Below are 17,034 nucleotides of genomic sequence, written 5' to 3' on the forward strand. Positions count from 1 at the left end.
TATGTCCCAAATGTTCCTCAGAAATCACCAGCTCTCCCATGCTAACCAAGGAAGATAAAAACAAGCAAAAAGTAACAGTATAATGCTTAAAAATAATTCTAAAATGTTCCTAATAATTTCTAGAACACAGCATAAAAAACATAGGTTGTGGTGTTACCAAGGTTTTCTATTGGTACTTGCATAATAATTCATCACTTTGATTATACTGTTTGAGAAACAAAGCAACCAAATACAGAAAAAAACTTATTTGTATGGTGTATTTAGCCAGTGCACATTTGGGATTGTAGTGAAGTTAGACTGAACAGAAGTTGTTTACTTAGCTTCTCTTTAAATATAGTAAAAATGCATTATGTATGTAGAAGTTATAGCAATACACTTCTAAGACTTAATTGCCACTGAATTATACCAGTTTTGTGTTAATTTCACCAGCATAAATGTGGTGTCATCCAGCTGTGAACCACGTAAATTCAGAAAATGCTACAGTAAGATATTTTGGCAAATTTAAATTATGGAATATTTAAAATAAACTTCAATATATACTTGTTAAAGAAAAAGAATTACTTATTGCCTCTTCGTGTCTTTAATGTGGTTATTACTTCCACTAATTATTATTTAATATTTGTATTGCAGTCATGCCCAGAAGTTCCACTTCAAATCGATTTGAAATCCACCATTCAAGTCATTACCTGAGCATTTAATAAGCAGAAGTGCTTACCCCAGAGGCCTTTCAATCTATTTCCTAGAAAAGTGGAAACATGCAATCATAATGAACAACAGTAGTAAGAATAGGGGAAAGCAGCAATTAAACCCTGTCACTCAGAAGAAACTATGTAGTAATTGTTCAGACCACTTAACTCCTGAGAGAGAAACATACAGGTGACTGTTTCACCAAATGTTCTTTTGATTTAGCTGCAAGTTGTTGCAGTATTTACTAGTGCTCCTTTCAAATATAAAAATAGAAATTAAAATGAGAGGAGTTTGGGCTTCATGTCCAGCATGAAAGTGTGTATACAGGAGTTGTTTAAATGTTCAGTGGGATCAGATGCAGAGTCTCACTTGAAAGACTCATTTTGTAACTTTGTGCACCTACTCTGTAATTATTTGGTAACTGGGATACCAACTGTGGGAATTAATATTGCTGGGGACTCTGTTTTGATATTTATAGCACATTTAGATCCCTAGGATAACTCCTGGTATTTTCTTAATTTGTACATATAGTTATATCTTGTCTATGCAAAATATCTTCAGTAGCTGTGCTCCAGCTAGCTGTAGTTTCAGCAGACTTTGGAAAGGCTTTTATTTTGATGGCTAAAACTGTAAGTGAAACAGCATCTTACATTGCAACTAATGTTAACACCTATGGGAGATTCACCATCTGAGCAACAGCTACTATTCTCATACCTATCTATTATTCTACTGAATTAATAAATGCACTGGGCAATTTGCAATAAACACTTCCAAAAAATATTTTCACATTAAAAAGTTGTGATAATTCACATAAGAAAGTACCTTGAAGAGTTCATGATGGAGGGCATCAGTTGCAGAGAGCTAGTCACATTATGGTAAGGATATGTTATGTGGTGCATGACAGGAATGATCAATCATTTGCAAGAGATTTAAAAAATTAATAGTTTTATTATAGACACAATGTAGGGTACCACTGCAGGGCACTGTAGTGAGAAATTCTAAATCTGTTGTCAGTGGGGGTAAAGTTCTCTTGCTTGGACTTAGTCCAAAGCTGACTCATTTGAAGAAAATGGCTTTTCTGAACAAGAAGAAATAGAAGCGATTTAATGTTTTGGAAAATATCTATATATACACATACAATTCTCTTTTTTATAAACTCTGATGACTACATTTGATTTAGTTTAATTATTTAAATTTAGGCAGAGATGTAGTCCCCAAAGTAGGGCTGTATGCTCTGTGAAGGTGGAGAAAAGTAAAGAAACGGTAAGTGAGTATTATTATCATAGTAGGAATGCATGCTTATTTTTTGGATCTGGATACAAGCTGGATACTTGAACGTACAATTCCCATATATAGGCAAGAAGTTTAAAATTAATAACTATTGTTGAACACAATGTCTTAAACACAGTGGACTTTCATAAAAATGTGATCATCTTTATGTTTTGTTGCTAAAGGTTAAACCCTTCATTCAAAACCCTGTAAGAAAATAGATGAAGCAAAGAACGATCCTGAACAGGAAGTATCAATTTGAGTTACTGTCAAGGACTGGTAGGGGTGTAAAGGACTTTTCTCATCTAGTCCTATGTTAAAATCAGGGACAGGTCAATAGTAACATGACAAAGCATTTCCCTTGCTGTTCAATGGCTCATATAACACTTCTTAGCATTTTGCCAATTTCTCAGTAAACCGATTATCATCATAAAACACTACTCCATCTTAGTTGGTGGCAGTCCCAGTAGAGTAGCCAGGGATTAAATTAGTGTGAAAACAAAACTACCCCTCTCCTCAGATTTGGTCTCTGCTGAGCACAATTAAGGAGCATAAGGTGAGCAGCATGCACAATTCCACCCTGCTGTCAGCTTCATGTGCTCTGTTATGGCTGAACAGAACTCCAGGCTCCAGGACACTTAAAATGGCATATTGCATACACAATAGGTTATCAAATACCCATTTCGAACAATCCAGGAAATTAAAAAGAAACTCACTGCTTCTGTTCAGATCACACCTGTACTACTGCAATCCAAACCCAACCAATACCAAAGCCGTGTGATCTGTGTACTGCCTGCTTTTCAAACATGACTCTTGTCAGTCAACACGCATTTTCAGTACCGTTGTAACGTACTGACAGTGTTGAAATATTTGGAAGAAAAAGTACAGCAGTGTTCCAGGGTTTACGTGAAACATTGTGACAATATGGGCGGCATTATTTTAATTGTTGTTGTTTGTATCCAAGTTTAACGTACCATACCCAAACACCAAAGCGTGGGTGGAGGCCGTCAGTGTTTCCCTTGGGTGTGTTCGTTCTCTCAGATCTCGGTAGCTGCGAGTCAGGCAGCACAAGGTGCGGGGGCAGGGGTCGGGTGGCCACGAAGGGGCAATGGCCAGCGCCTGATGGCGTGAGCCGGCGCCTCAGCGCTTTCTGCAGAGGGTGTGCAACCATTAAATTACGGAGCTGAGCTGCTAACGAGGAAACTTCCGTCACTCAGGTGTGAATTTGTCAGTGCGACTGACGCTCTGCCGCAAAACCACACTGGGACAGGCCCCACACCGGGCAGCAGCGGGTGGAGCCATTCCGCGGCGGCGAAACGCAGCCCCCGCCCGGCGCCGCTGCCGCCCGCCCCCGCCCCGCCGCGTTCCTGCGCAGCCCGCCCCGCGGGCCCCATTGGCCGCAGCGCCCGTCCCTCACGGCCTTCCCCAGCCCGGCGCGGTCCGCCCGTCCCTCCTCCCGCCCGCCACAGCAGCGCGGGCGCGCCCGCCGCTCCCGCTCCCGCCCGGTCCCGCTCCCGCTCCCGCCCCCGCCAGGTCTCGGCCCGGCTCCGCGCCCGCCCCGCCCCCCGTGCCGCGGCAGTGCCTCCCCCGTCTGGCCAGCGCTGCGCGGCGCCGGCAGCAGCAGCGGCGCGGCGGCTTCGCCCGCGGCCACCTCCCCTTCCCCCCGCCGCGTGTCTGCCCGGGACGTTCATTCCCTCTTCCCACAGCTCCGCCGCCTCCCCCGGCCCCCCGCTGCCGAGGCCGGGGAGGGGGGCGGGAGGCTGAAGCCGCGGGAGAAGGGGGAAGTGTGCGAGAGAAGGCGGGGAGCGCGGGCGGCGGCGGGCAGGTGAGGCAGGCGCCATCCCGCTTCCCTTCAGCCCTCGGCGGTGGCGGCCGCGCTCGGGCAGCGCGATCCCGGGCGCGCAGCCGGCGGCGAGCGGCGGCGCCCATGGCGGCGAGGGGCGGCGGCCGCGCCGGGCCGCGCCGGGCCGCGCCGGGCGGTGGGGGCGCTGCGGTGTCGCCGCCGGGCGGGGCCGGCGCGACGTGGGGCCGGCCGCGGGGAGACCGGCGGGGCGGGAGGAGCCCGGCTGCTCTGGAGCCCTCTCCCCGTGCGCACGAACTCCCTCGTCCTCGGCGAAAGCTGCTAATATTCCTTCTCCTCCTCTCCCCGTTCTCTGCCCTCTTTCTCCGTGAAGAAGGAAACTCGATTGGATTTAACTTGGGGTCGGAAGAAACTCCTGCCTCCTGGATCTGGTTTCGGCGCCCCGACACCTAAGGTAAATAGGGAAGGCTTGGGATCAGCAGCAACAAAAACAACAGAAAAATCCTTCCTCTGGGAAGGGGGTGGAGAAAAAAGCAAGGAGTTCAGGCTTCGTTTTATATCCTGTTTTTGGCCTTTATATTTTGTCTCTGTTTTCCGCCTTGGCCTGCCCTGTTAGCTGCTCATTGTGTTTCTCACCGTCTCGCCTGAACGTGTGAACCGAGGCGCTGGTTTCATGGAGGCCGGGAAAGAGTGTGAGACCGAAAGTTTTTAATCTCATCGGACACAGAAGTTTCTTTGTTCGGTCCGAGAAGGCACTGAGCTGAAACTGCTCGACTGCGTAACTGCTTCTTCAGCTCCCTCCCTTGCAAAACGTTTGGTAACCCTGCGAGTACAATTAAGTTATCGGGAAATGAGAAAGTCATGAAGGAGGTAATATTTCTTTTTAATCGAAAGCTCTTGATGCTTCGTGCTTATGTCTGAGTTGTTTTCTAGAATATCGGTTAGTGGCTGGCCGGACTTCTTCAGGGTTGCTGTTGAGTTTCTTTATAAAAATACGCCCTCCTGGTCATCCGTAAATGTCGCAGTTTTTCCACCTTCGATTGCTGCAGTCACCCGTCTTCTTCCCCTTTACCCTTTCTGTTCTCAAATCGACGAGTTGGACTGCTTATTTTTCAGTTTGTGCAGTGGAGGTCTATCCTGCATTTTGATCCTGGCAAAGTTCATCTTAAGGACCTTCATTTAAAACAAAATACAGAACAAAACCAAAGCAGATAGCTAGTTGTCTGACTTCTTTAAAATGCATGCAATTGGAGCTGTTAATGTAGCCTTGTTGATTTTGGTGACCACTTTCACCTTTCTAATTTTTGAAAGAACTAATTTTTGAAGCTGTTGAAGAGGAAATTAAATGCGAAGTTTTAGTGTAAGATTTTGTACCTCTAGTGCTTGTTATACCAACTAACTAGATGCACGTTTATTTTTCATGCATCAAAGCGACAATTATAGGTTAGTTCTTTCGTGGAGGCAAGGAGTTTCTCATATTGTGAATGTTTAGAACAAGGTAGAAACCGTAGCTCTGGAACGTTTGTTTCTGTTTGTCAAACTCAGAAGCAACATGTTGGTCAGATAGGATGTGTATGCTTCAGTCTTGCCAATGTGTGACATGTACTGGTATTTGGGAGTCTTGGACAAAGTAATTTCTGTGCAAAATTTTTAACACTCCTACATAGGTAGGAGTATCGTTCTTTAACATTGTGAGTAATTTAGTGCTTTAAGAAAAAATAATCCAACTCCTTCTGGTTGGTATAGTGTAAGAAAAAATGTTAACATATAAATGTCTAAAGTGGGTTCAGTGGTTGATAACTAATAAATTATTTGACTTGCAATTTATAGACTTACCTTTCCAGGCAGCAGTAAGGGTTATTCTTAGGCATCAGAAAGATCTGGACAAAATAAGTGGCAGTGAACTTTGCTTTCCTTATGTGGCTGATGCTTGGCAGAAAGTCTGAATAGAGTAATCCTTTTACAAAGAACCATCCCTTTCTAGAGCAGTGTTTCAGTCCCAATAATGACTTGAGATTCTTGAGGGGAGGGTGAGGAGTTGTAGCAGTGCATGACAAATTTAGTTGTAAACCAGTATGTTCATAATCAAGGCAATTTTGTTTCTTTTCAGGCCTTTTGTGTCTCTCATGATGCACTTGATATTTTTCAATGCTGTGTAGAAGAATGGTTCCTTGTAGTGGAGGCACAACTTCTTACGCTAGTGTTTTGTCACCATGGTAGCTATGGATAAGGCCCTTTTTAATGACGAAAGTGTGATTCAGTTCTGCTTACAGCTCACGCTTATATCATTGAATGCCATTATGGCATTAACATAATTTGGGAGTAACATGAAGGGATGTGTTCTTTCTTGAGGTCAATGATCGCAACTAAAAATCAGTCTGACATTGATATTCTTATTATGAACAAAATTATTTAACCTTACACATAGTAGCTCATGTGCTTGAAACAGCACTTTTATAGCTATGCGTTGATGGCTTGGGGAAATGTTCTTTTGACCTGACCGGTTCTTATTCATGAATTAAATTAAGCTTGAGTAAACATCAGTAATTTTAGGAAGGAATGCTTGCAATCAAAGAGATAGAATTTGCAGTATATGGCATACTATGGAATGCGATTATCATTAAGATGATAATTATATTAGTAAAATATGAATAGATTTGTCTTATGCATAAGCTGCACAGTTGATAATACTTAGTGTAAGCATAAAGCTCTGTAGGGTATCAATTTGCACATCATGTTCATATAGAATGGATAAGGGGGCTCTGTGGAGAAAATACTAAAGGACAGTTTCTTAATATATTAAGTCGGTGGTCTCAGAAAACTGTGTTATGATTTGTTCTTGGCGGAATTTGTTGAGAGTCTTTACTCGTAGTCATTAAGAGCCATGCTTGGAAGATCAAAGCTAAGGAAAGCCTTGCACATGTGTAACAATACATTATACCTCACATGGTAACAGTAAGTCCTAGAAATAGAAGGGGACGGGAGCAAATTTGTCAACTGGGCTTTCCGGTAGGGCTGTAATGAATCACTGTCTGTCTGCTTTGTGTTCTTGTTTTGGTTTTGTCCTTCCTGCTCCTAAGCAAAAAGGAAAATCTTTTTGGGAAAATGTTATGTAAAGATCAAATAGTTGATATGTCATATCTTCAGCAGATTCTCCCTATAGAATAACCTGATCTGCTGAAGAAGTGCCTGACATTTAATCCATGTAGAGGAATTAGAAATCTAACCTTTTCCAAATGAGTTACTAGTGGAGTTGTCGGAAGAGTTACTCATGTGGACATGGAAATAGTAGACAGTATTTCTATGTGAGCATGCAAATATTCATGGTGGCATTTGAAATAGATAGTTAAATGAGATCATCTGGAAAACAAAGATTTATAAACATTGCTGTTTTACCTTGTTGGCTTTTGCGTAAGTGCAACAATGTCTCAAAGGACACTTTTCATATCAGAATGAAAACAATTGAAGGTAGTTTGAGTAATAAATAGTCTGTATTTAGCCATTGGTAATGGGACTTTTTTTAGGATATTTTTAATTGTAAAAAGGTTACTTCACTGAAAGACAGCTTTCACATTGAACTAAGAATACAGTGTTTGGATATTGAATTAAATCTTAAAAATGTAAGATTTCAAAATATGGATGCTGATTTAGGAGAGATTTGTGTATGTCTCATCTAATTAAAATGGAAAGAATTGTTATGCTGGAATCAATAGTATTTTTCTTTTATAGTAATGTCAGGATAATTAGGCTTTTTCTGCTGGCTTGCATTCATTGTTGCCAGATGAAAAATCATTTGTGCTTGATGGGCTAATTCAGTACTTATTCTTTAAAAACCACTGGCCTATGGAACTGCTCAATACATATTCTTTAGGACGAACTGGAAAGAAACCAGCCCAGTTGTACCAACTTTTACCAGTTTCCAAGCAGTCAGCTAGGACTTTGGGGTTGCTGACCACCAAGGACCACCAAAGAAACCCCTAGGACAGAAGAACGCATGTGGAAAGGGGAGGGAAAACATGTTAATGATTTTGGAGAAATGGCTATCATATGTATGTTTTTTTCCAGAAAAAGCAATGAATATTTATGTAAAATATAGTGTATAAACAGGAGATTTTTCTGTACTCAGCATTCATGGTATTTTGGAGGAGATACCCTCTTGTGCATCCAGCCACATAAAGAATGCATGCTTCTTAATGCTGCCTTGGGGCTAAGGAGTTTTTTTGGTGACCAGATGGGACTTAGTGCTGAATTTCAGTGGATCAAAAGGAACATCATCAAAGTAAAATTTTTTTAAAGATACTTGTTTCTCTGATGCTTGAATTTCAGTACAGGTGTTTGAAAGTATTCTTTGTACTTTGTATAAAGGGGATACAGAAGCGTGATATTTCAACAGTAGGCTGCAATTCTGCCTTCAAAAATACATTGTAACTTCACATAATTGAGAAGTAAAACTGAACAAACATCTTCCTTTGGTCTAAATGAAACCAAACTGAAGTGTACTTACATTGGAGAACATCAGCATTGCAGCTGTCCTGCCTAGGGTAAAAAGTTAAAGTTAAAAATTGAAGTTAAAAAGTAGATTAGTTTTTTTCTGTTCTTGGAAGGAATTTGTAGGTACTTGACATGAAGTGATCACTATGCACGGGAACAGTGATGATTAAGCAGAGTCTGAGGGAAGTCTGAGCAATCTTGGCTTGCTGTGGAGATCCTGGTAGTTGTAATAATGTCTGAAGGTAACTGAGCCTTATAAGATTCAATTCTACTAGATAAGATGGTTTAATAGGTTGGGGTATAATTGTCTTGCTGTGAGCTTGTAGTTCTCAAGGGCTACTTCTTGTGTCAGTTGTCTGTGGCCAGCTTTAGGAATGAAAAAAGCTCAGAGATGGTTTGAAGTATTAGTAAAAGATAGAAATACTTGAAGTGAAATATTTATAATATAGGTGTTAATTTGGAATGGGTGTTTTTTTCCTGCAAAGTGGCCAGAGCTCTATTCTCCTTGCTGGGAAACCCCAATAAATAAATAAATTTAAAATATTTGAAGTTCTGGTATTGCATTAGAGATAGATGCAGAAAAGCGGTCTTGTTTTTTTGAAGTAATGTGCTTTTACTGCTGCCTTTGGAGTCTTCTCATCAGTTTTCACCTCTAAGTTGGCATGAGTAGTTCCTGTAGCAACTGTGTGAGGGGTTCCGTATTTGCAGACAGTTATGGAAGAGAAGTTTCATATTATTCCTTTGTCCTCTGCCCCATGATGTGGAGTATTTGATTAGTACATTTGCAGAAATTATTTCTTCAGCATTCTTTGCCCTCCTTGTCCTTGGAGTTTTTCAGTACTTATCTTCAAAAACTTCTAAGTTTTAAGAAGCAGAAGAGAGGCCATAGGTGCCTCAAGCTGTATCAGTGCATCTACAGAAACATCTAAAATGCAGTGCCAGATGATCGAATGTTATTCACAGTTTGGTCATGTAGAATGGCTGTAGATATCATTGTAAGTGTTTGAATGGTGGAAAGTGTTTCCAGGCTTATCTAGAAGACTTCTTATAGACTGCTAAGGTTTGAGAGCTGCTGCTTATTGCCCGTGTGGCTGTTGTCTTCCTGGCATTACTCTATCAGAGGGGAGAAGTAGTAATTCAGAAGATCAATCAAATGATCAGATTTGTCAATTTGATCAAGTTAGTGCTGGTCTTTTGTCTTGCAGGTAACCCTGAAAAGAACATGGATTTTTATATTTGAAACTGGGTGTCAGAGAATATTTATTGGGAATGACAGGGCTTTTTTTGTCTGTGGAAAGATGTTGCTTAAAAATCTGTATGCGCTTATGCATGCTCATAGTGCAACAAAACAACAAAAAAAAAAAGCGTGGCTGCAGTAGTATTTACGAGACTGAGGCCTGTATTTTCAGTAAAATTAGACTGAAAAGTGTGTCAGCATAGCAATCTAAATAATTCGTGACTTAAATGCTTTGTAAATGCTTGCTTTCTGTGCATATGCTACTGAGTATGATATTTAGAGATTTAATTTACTTGGGTTCCACTTTGGCCTTTGAGATGGGTCTACTTGAAGGAGGATCAGTGAACGTGCAGACATCAGATAAGGTTCACTGGTCTCCTGTTGCTGGTATGTTAGCTTGCTATGGCATGTTAGTCTGTGGTGGCCTGGAATGTGAGGTTGATAGTTAGCTCCTTTGGGGAGAACATACTCATTTTGGGTTTCTTCTGGTCACAAAATCATATGTGTTGTTAACCCTGGAGCTCTGTTGGTTATTTAATTTCTGAACTGCTCTATGTTTTTGGGGGATTGGCAATAAAATTTCATTACTGAGGGAGAAAATGCAGAAGCTCACTTCTTCCTGATTCATACCTATTCAGTCTGTATACCATGCCTGCTATGCTGTAGTAAACTTATACAGGGTAATTTATTCCAAGTAATTAATGAGTTCTTTAAATATCTTTGAGGAGTTACAGACAAAGGGAATTGACTGTGCAGTGCTAGAAAACAGTGTTCGGAACAAACCTACATTTTTTCTTGTAATTTTTGCCAGGTCATTGTTACTGGTTCACATATGGGTGTTGGGAAACTGTTTAAAACAAAGTAACAAAAAATAAGGACTCTTAAGTAAGAAGAGATGAAAAAGGATGGAAATAAATGTTTAACCATCTTTTCAGAGTGTTAAAAGGAGAGAGAATCAGTTGGAACTCAGAATTTGTCAATCCATCTGTCTCTGATTCTGGATGGATAAGATTGGAAGCATTGATATAGGGGGAAAAAATCCTTCAGAGCTTTACTATTTTACTATAATATTGTTTATCTGTAGTGCATCTTACTTGTGTTTTCTAGGAGAGCTTTGTTTTCCTGAACATTTTTTGGGGATGTGAGCTTTCTATGGCTATTAGACAATCCTGTTCTTCCAGTATGTTACTATTGATTTAGATGTTAAGACTTTTGGTCTGGTACCAGGTGTTCATCTAACTAAATGAAAATGTAAGTAATACAAGTACTAGAAAAGCAAGGTGTACTTAAAATTTATTTTAATAGACTTGAGGTTAATTTACTCTTTCATTTTTATTATCATCAGTTTTTCATGGAACATTTATTTTGTTTTGCTTTACTGAAGGAAGGCAGAAAAAATGCTGAGGATCCTGGCATTATTCTGTGGTTTTGCAATGCTGTTCTTATGAGAAAAAGACAGTGAAGCAGGCAAACATTTCTGTGGGATTTTTCTGTGGGAAGCTGTGGAATCTTGGAGATGTATTGTTAGCATTTCAAATATCCTGTAGTCTTTTGTGATATCAGTTACTGAATTGGTTTTGCAGCAGCAGGTGATGATCTGTCAAGGGAAAGATTATGGCCTTGTCAATGGAGCAGGTTAGAAGAAAGTGTTACAGCGTGGGAGAGAAACATGTTCTTAATCAATATTTTTCTCTTCTGTTTCTTACTTCGCTTTTCCCATTACATAAACTAATCAATGAAGAACCAACAAATTGTTCCTTAACTTTTTAAAAAAATCTCTCCTGACTGTGGAGCGAGTCCCTGCTTATTTCCACTGGATTTAAATATATGTTTGCTCAGTTTAGATTTGTAGCTCACACATCCTTCCAGAGAGGTTAAATTTCCAGATTTTAAATTTCTGGAAGAGCATGAAATGTCTGCATGAGGGAATAACTTACCCTCAAAGTGAGAATGTTACTCATTTCCTCCAGTTTTGTATTAACATGATTTTAATCTTTGAGAAATCTGAAGTACATGTTGGGTGGTTCATATTAATGGAAGTCACAGCTATGAAATTCTCTGGAATTCCTGCATTGTGCTCTTCAGTCACTTTTTTCTATCCTGAGAAAAAAAGGTGACATGTTAATAACAAATCAGCATGGCAGTGTCCTAGTTTTTACTTTGGTAGTGTCAAGGTAGTATTGCACCTCTATTTTTTTCTCATGCTGGAAAGCACAGGGTATCAGATGTTAAGTAACACTTTAAGTTGAGTATTATTAAATCAACTTTGAATTCAGTTTTGAAGCTATAATTAGCATTTTGATGAGAAAGAAGATTCTCTTAGTGCGTCTTAAATCTCCTGTGAGAAAAGCTTGTGTTTGGCTTCTGATAGTGAATTACTATCCCTACTGAAAACAACACTTTTAAGAGAAAGTGTACTTAAATATAATTGTCTAAATTCTAAGTTATTCGTAAAGTTTTATTGTAAGCAGTGCACTTTTGTTCTTCCCTATCTAAAGAGGCAGAAATATTTTAGAGGCTATTCAAGACTAGCCTTCTGTTATTTTTTTTTGTATCAGTTGTTTATGTGATCTGCAAAATGTCTGATAGAGTAAAATAAAAATAACATAACAGCTCTCTTTAGTCATCATCTATTCACTTAGAGGAATACAACCCTAAGTAAAGGAAAAAAAAAATCAATACAAAAATACTAGCTCAAATGTTTCATCACTGTGTTAGGAGTGAAAAGAGATTTTAAATTGGCAAAAATCAAACATGCATTGTGAGAGAAAAGCTGAGTAAATAGAGGGTAAGAATAACAGTGCTTACCCACATGGAAGATGTGAAGAGTGTTGTAGTTAGAAAGAACCCCAGCCAATGCAGAAAGGAGTAATTCTTCTGCATCACTGTTACAAATAACAAATTGGCATGTATTGGGATCTGTGTATCAGCTGTAAAATTAATGTAAAGAAAAACAATAGACAGAGATAAGTAGCTTCAGGGGTTCCTTTTATATGTCCAGAACAGTAATTCTTAAAGCTATTGAGAATAATGTTGAGACAATACGTAGCATAATTATTGTATAAACTAGAGGGACAAGATGCTTAGAATCTGGAAAATGCAACTTATCTCTGTTTCAGTTTTTGAACCTTTCCTTTTTTTAAAAATAGTGGCTACTTCTTATTCTAGCCACTCCTTATTGTAGTGAAAAAGGCATATTAAAGTAAAACTGTTTTTAAAGCTGCATTATGAATAAAGGCTTCTACTTTCAGTACAGCATTTTATACTAAACATGTAAGAACAAAAACCAAACTGGCTTGTTGAAGTGGATAATACTTGGAAGACAGACAGAAGTGTTCTTTAAAGGACAAGGAATTATAAAGTAAAATGGAAGTCCAGTTCTGTATACTATTTCTCTTCAAGTAGTAACTTGCACTAGTGCACTATATAGTTGTTTAAATGTTAGGTTGCATGTTTATTTGTAGCTTTTGGTATGATAACATTTTTTTGAAACCTGCCAAATTCAGAATGGGAAATGAATATATATATACCCCCACATACTTCCTTTGAACTTTGATCTCTGAATGTGTTTCCATTTAGTTTCCTGTTACCATAGAATGAATTATGTAACCTGTCTGGATTTGTTTCTCTGAGCAGTTAATAGCTAGCGGGTTTTGAGTGTGGTTCTTCCTTTCCCCTCCTGTGTACCCAACATCTGCTTACTTTATATCCCAATTGTTCTGCGCCTGCTGTGTTATTCTGATCTGTTGTTTGATTCTTCCTAGCTTTTAGGTAGGAATTCTGGGAATTGCATTTTTCAGGAAGAGGACATGTAAGAGAGGGCATCAGGGACTCGATTTTTTTTTGTGTAGGCCATACAATTTAGTAAACATTTAAATAATCAGTAACCTTCTGATAAGAAATAGTATCTTTTAAGATTTGTTTTACTTTTTTGTTTCTGTGCTGACATGTTTTATGCTGCAGATCACCTGAATTTATCTGCGGGCAATTATGTGCAGAGTCTGATTAATATATGAGAACATTTATATTGAAATACTGCATATTTACAGCAGTGCAGCTTGCTTGTCAAAAACCTTTGGTGTCTGCTGCAGATGGCTGCACAGTCTTAAGGAGTGGCTTCCTGGCTGCATTGTACATGAAGTGCCAAACACAGAGCAGTTTTGTTCTGGAATGCCAAAATACATTAAATCCTTTCAGGAAGCAGCATATGTCAAACGAATAAAAATACCATAGCCATGTGAAACAGAATGTGCTAATTATGTTTTTGAAACATATTTTATTTCCTGAGTTAAGGGCTTAAAGAGAGCTTTTCATATTGAAGATGGTATTAACTACCAATTGCTGACTTACACTGTTAGCATTTTCACTACTTTTTATTTTCCCCATCCTCTATTTTTTCTTTGTTTTACGTATGCCATAGCTGGAAGTTGAAACCAGGAGTCTATCAATAAGAATGAAGGAAGAGGAAAACTATAATTATATTTTCCTCCTTGGACATCTAGGCCTACGCACAGTATGCAGGTTTTTGGTGGGTGATTTGTGGTTTTTTTTGTTCAGTGGAGGTTTTGGTTTTGTTTGTTGGGTTTGTTTGTTTTTTAAGGCTAGTGGTGTATATGTTCTTTACAGCACTGAGAGAAATATGTAATTACTTGATAATGCAGGTAGAAAGCCAAGGTTGATAAAAATAACCAATGAAAGCTTTTGCTTCTGCTCAGCATCTTAATTCCAGCAAGTTCTCAAGACAAGGAGTAAGAACAGTTACAACTAATAGCTCCAAATATTTCAGGGTTTTGTTATTATAAAGGCACAAGCCCTAGGCCAAGCATTTTGTTGCTTGTTATTCCATGTGGGCAAAGTAGGTGGGAATTCACTTTAATTTCTCCTAGTTACAAGGCAAAGGTATTAAAAAGTGCATAGACGGAAAAATACATGTATATCTAAAAGCTGTAATTTCATCTGATTAGTTTCTAACTAGTGTATTGCATAATTTTTACTGATCTGAAATAATTTAAAAGCCTTTTTAAGACAGAGGAATGAAGTATGTATATTTTTTAAGCAATTTTTATTCTTTCTGAATGTAATTTTTCTCTTGTTTTTTTTTTTTTTTCTTTTTGTTCAATCCCTATGATTAGAAATGGAGTTAATTTTTAACTTCAGTAAAATAACTTACATAATATCCTAATTGCTGTTCAGTCTTGTGTAAGAAATGAGAGGTCCTTGAAAGAGAAGAGAGGACAAATATTTTACTTCCCTAGCTGTGGAAGGCACAGATTTATTTAAAACAAGCATTTAATAATAAAGTAGCTTCATGTGAAGCAGCGTCTGTAGCAGATGCCATAACTGCTGTAGTTTCTTGGAGTGATTGTAAAAGATCTGTTGTAAAGCAGGGTTGGAAGCATGATACGGTCATGTCTCTTGAGTTGAAAAGGCTGTGCTGCTGTGTTTGTTTTCTGGTTTGAATTCCAGTCCCTGAGATTCTTAGCTGTCCAGTGATAGTGGTACCACCATTTAAAGATTTGCTCATCTGCTGAGAGATGAGACAAATGCTGGAGTTGCTGTTTGTAGCTTGGTCCAAGCCAGCTGGGTTGTTGTTTGCCTTTGTATTTATTCTGGCAGTCCAGCTGCCTCCCCTGATTGCGATGTGTGTTAATTTGATTGGTCTCAGCTTTCTTTGGGACAATCTATAGATGTATGTTCAGGTACACATGAGCTTTCCTCCTCCTCAGCATTTGTTCTTTGAAGTTTGGTGTTCATCTTCATTCTAGTCATCAAATATTGTGTTTCATGAAGGAGTAGTGGTAGACAGAGAGAGGCCTCAGCTGTTCAAGCACAGTTAATTCTAGTGTTTCTGCTTGTCTCCCAGCTATCAGTGGCTACAGGAGTGGTCTGTAGCTATTGAATTGTAGGAAGTATCAGAAGTAATAGCACAAATGTTTTCCCAGGTCTGTGTTTACCTTTTGTTTTTTAGTATATCTGAAATGTACTTCAGGTGTACAGGCAAGTGTCTGTAGGTGTTCCTGTCCTCCCTGCACCTTAGACCTGTGTGTTAATTCTGTTGAGTCTGGCCTGGTTCACTGACATTTTCAGTGTGAAATACTAAGTTGAATCTTACTTGCACTTTAGCGCATGTCATCATGAGTAGCAGGAATTGATTTTCAAACAGACTTGGAAATTAGTTCACACACCTATGTTCCAGTTGGACTTGCTACTATCATAGTGTTAATCCAGTTGTCCAGAAAGCATAAGCTTGGGTTATGTCTTTTGGGACATGTAAACCTTGCAGATAGCAGTGCAAGAGTTATAATTTGCAAGAGTTATAATGTATTGTCTTTTCTCACTCTTTAACCAACTGCAACTGTCATCAAGGCACTTGTCATTTCTGGTTTTAATAGCTGAATAATGCTATGGAATCTAGGGGGTTTTTTCCCCTCCTTGTCATGTATTCCAATTTTTTTTTCCAAGATTTTCCTATGCTATTGGTTGTAAATACCTATTTTATACCTCTCCATTAAACAGTTGAGTTGTTTTATCTTTGGTTGTTTTTGTTTCTTTTTGAGGTACTTTGTAAGTTAATTTTGCTCTGTAATTTAAATAACCTGGATTTATAACTGTTGTAACTTTTAAAAGCATATTGACTGTTACACTTTTGTTTCATTATTTCTTGTGGTTTCTTCCTGAATATGTCCATTCTCCTTAAACTCTCTAAGACCTTGGTAATGTTGATTTGAGGGCAAAACAGCAGACAGCGTGATGGAAGAATTCTTTTTAATGAAAAAAAAAAGCTGTTTCTATTTCTTGTTATCAAGATTTACTGTTAAGTCTGGTTTTGAGGTGCATGGTGTGGGTGGCTCTAAGTTAATCATTTGGTAGGAGGGGCTGTAGAAAAGGATTTAGATGAGAAATTTGGGTGCAGTGTAGAGACAAGTTTTGTTCATAGCAATTACTAGCCTTGCTTTACATCTAAGCATCTGAAGGCTATTGGAAAATGTCATATTTCATGGAATTGATTTAGGACGAATCACCTTTACCATCAATATTGAAAATAGGTTGCATTCTGCTTCAAGTTATGGGCACCATGGGCTATAAAGTGGCAGCTTTCTGATACTCTAGAAAGTTGGCATTTTTTGTATCTTCCGTACATTTTAAGAAGAGTAGGACACATGAAAGATGCATCTAGATCAGTGGCACTGTTGTGTATATACATATAAATTTTTTAAAATCTATTCAGTGTGTCAATTTGTGGTTTGAGTTGCAGGTTGTTATTAATTGAAGATTTTTCTAATTTTTTTTTAACCTTAATATTATACCAAAGTGAACTACTGAGACCTTCTCTTAATAGTGCTGCTTTGCAAAACACCTCCTTGTACCGGTCACTTTAAAATTTGTAAATGGTTTTTGCTTTGGTTAAAAGAAAGAAAGTGAACTTACCATGTTGGGGATGATGATCTGTGTACTTTTGTGTGCTTTATTCTCATTCCCTCAAGTCTCTTTTCAATTTAAAGCATTGCTTTGTAGGCAAGTAATTGAGTTTTTGTTGCAAATACATGCA

General features: G+C 38.9%; 1 protein-coding gene across 12 annotated transcripts in view; it reads left to right on the forward strand.

The window, feature by feature from the left end:
- The first annotated feature begins 3,528 nt into the window (after positions 1-3,528).
- Positions 3,529-17,034, forward strand: part of ERBIN (erbb2 interacting protein) — a 116,366-nt gene continuing 102,860 nt past the window's right edge. For 6 of the 12 annotated variants that reach the window (XM_021534399.3, XM_021534396.3, XM_021534400.3 and 3 more), the window contains exon 1: positions 3,965-4,211. The gene's annotated coding sequence lies outside the window, so the exon portion shown is untranslated. Of the gene's footprint in view, positions 3,782-3,964; positions 4,212-4,373; positions 4,628-17,034 lie in introns of those variants that run through there. The other 6 variants (XM_021534395.3, XM_085567732.1, XM_085567730.1 and 3 more) reach the window with 6 other exon arrangements.

This window comes from Lonchura striata, chromosome Z, assembly GCF_050655825.1.
Source record: "Lonchura striata isolate lonStrDom1 chromosome Z, ASM5065582v1, whole genome shotgun sequence".
Taxonomy (NCBI): domain Eukaryota; kingdom Metazoa; phylum Chordata; class Aves; order Passeriformes; family Estrildidae; genus Lonchura; species Lonchura striata.